We start from the raw sequence: 2,437 nt of genomic DNA, 5'->3' as shown, positions 1-2,437 counted from the left end.
CAATTACTCAGTGTTTGACTAAACTTTTTATCAAATACTTTTTTACTCAACTAAATTATCCTGCTTTTTACATTAAACTATGTTGAGCTAAAACTATGTTAAGCTAATCTTACATGTACAATACTCGGCTACTTTGATCATCAAAATATTAGCTTATTTTAAGTAAACAATTCCTTAAAATTGATGAAAAAATACTAGTTCCATCGGTAAAATGTTCCACTTCTAACATTGGAAAAATGTTTGGTTACAAAATATGTTGAAGTAGAGCTACTTTTACTTGAGTGTAATTTTTGGCTACTCTGCCCTCCTCAGTAATGAAAGTGCTCCGTAAAATCTTTCTGTCTCATAAATAATCTTCCACAAATTCATCTTGCACATTCCTGTGGAAAAGTTAACAATACAATTACATGCAATGTCATATTTCTGCATTAAAAATGTTTTTCATTGGCTTGATGTAATATTCTAATCTTAATTGTTGTGTTTTAATTAGCTGTAAGCAGAAAATCACCATAATTACTTCAGTCTGTCTAATTTATCAAGATAATGTGTTTCACTTTGTGAATTGTGCAACTGAAATAATAATTTTTTTAAAATAATATTTCCATTTGTTTCAGTGAATGTGACTGAACGGCCTCTTTTTGTTTAAAAAAATAACTTCCTTTGCAAACCAATAAAACAGCTGAATTTGATTCAGATTTGTCAGTTTAATTTGTTTTTCTGGTACTAAAATATTCATATTATGAGTAAAGTGTGACACTCCTTTAGTTTCACCTGTCACAGTTGGACAAACTGGCAAGCAGAGCTTCTTGTCAGTTATTAAATTTCTACTCCGTCTTCTCGCTGCTTATGCATTATATGCAATTATTGCTGCAATTAACATCATGTTGTCATTTTTTTCTTGGAATTTGTATCTTTCTGAGACAATGTTATTAATGAAGCCGCTGCCATTAACGTTGTGTACTCTCTTTGTTTTTCTTTTCCCTCAGCAGGTCTTGGTAAACAGCCCAAACTGTCGACCTCGGAAAGACTTGGATTCCAATTGGATCTAAATAAAACTATTTGATAAAATCACATGACTTCCTTTGGTCATTTGAATTCATCTTGTAAAGTTTTGGCCAATAAAACGCCAGTCTTTGCTGCCCTTCAATACTTATCTATAACATTGTCTGCCAATATTTCTGTAATTCATCCACATCCCCATTCTTCACATTTATAACTTTCGATTTGCATGAGTGGAACCCACCAAACAGGAAGTCCACTTCAGCCGGAGAGTTAGTTTAGCATCTGAGCATAACCACTGAATTACTTACTAATTTGAAATCTTAAAACTTCAACAATCACCGACACCATGTTCCAAATTATTATCCAAGTGATATTTTCTCAGATTTTCTTAAATGGTCAATGGAAATCATGGTCAGTATAATTTTCAAGTCATAAATCTAATTTTACTGAACAAAGCTCCCCACTGTATTTTTTTCAAAAATGAAAACTCAAAATGCCTTGTTCCGAATTATTATGCAGAGCAGATTTTCTAAATTGCTGGGTAAGAGCAATGCCAGTTGAATGTCTTTCAACAATCAGGAGGTTTTTGAAGCCATAAAACACCAAAAATCATTAACTTGTTGCCAAAAAACCAGACGAGTGCTTTTTGTTGTTATTGTTATTTAAATGCTTCGTTTGTTTTAAGAAACAGTTCAGACTTGCATGGAAATATTAAAAAATTAGCAAAATGTGGAAATCCTTGAGAATTGTTGCATAATAATTGTAAGCAACAATTCTCAAGGATTTCCACATTTTGTTTCTTTTTTTTCTTTCTGTCTTTAAACCAAGAGGAAATGCAGCCATGCTGATGGACATTACAAAATAACTAACTTTACACCGTAAAGTGTGAGTGTGTTGTGAGATTTCACTGCTAAAACAAAATATTATCAAGTATTTTTGTTTAGTTTCTAGTAAACATATCTTGGTATCTTAGTACACTGATTAAAGTAAGTTACAAGTAAGTTTTAAGCAAGATATAGGAGCTTATTTTCAGTCAATGATTCTTGAATATTGATATTATTAGACGTATGATGAAAAAACATTGTTTTCTATATTTTTTTACGTGTTTTGAGATGTAAACAAAGCTTGGATTTAACTTGTTTTTGTTTTTAGAATCTTTTGGGTTTTTCAAAATCTACAGAAATCTCCATTTAGTGCTGATCAGCAGTATTATGAGTATGCTTAAAATAAAACCTCCATTTCACACTACATCTAACAGTCTAACAGTAAACCCAGTTATTGTGACACATTTGGTTTCTTGCCATTTTAAAATAGAATATATTTTCAGGAAGTTCCAGCTTCCCTTTCGTTGATGCCGTAAGACCGTCAATGGGGAAATGTTCATTTGTGTTTTAGTTACAGTTCCAGGACATTTGATATTTATGTATGATGAAGA

The sequence above is a fragment of the Poeciliopsis prolifica genome, unplaced genomic scaffold, assembly GCF_027474105.1.
Source record: "Poeciliopsis prolifica strain line A6 unplaced genomic scaffold, Auburn_PproV2 SCAFFOLD078, whole genome shotgun sequence".
NCBI lineage: Eukaryota > Metazoa > Chordata > Actinopteri > Cyprinodontiformes > Poeciliidae > Poeciliopsis > Poeciliopsis prolifica.
This window is presented reverse-complemented; position numbering follows the sequence as displayed.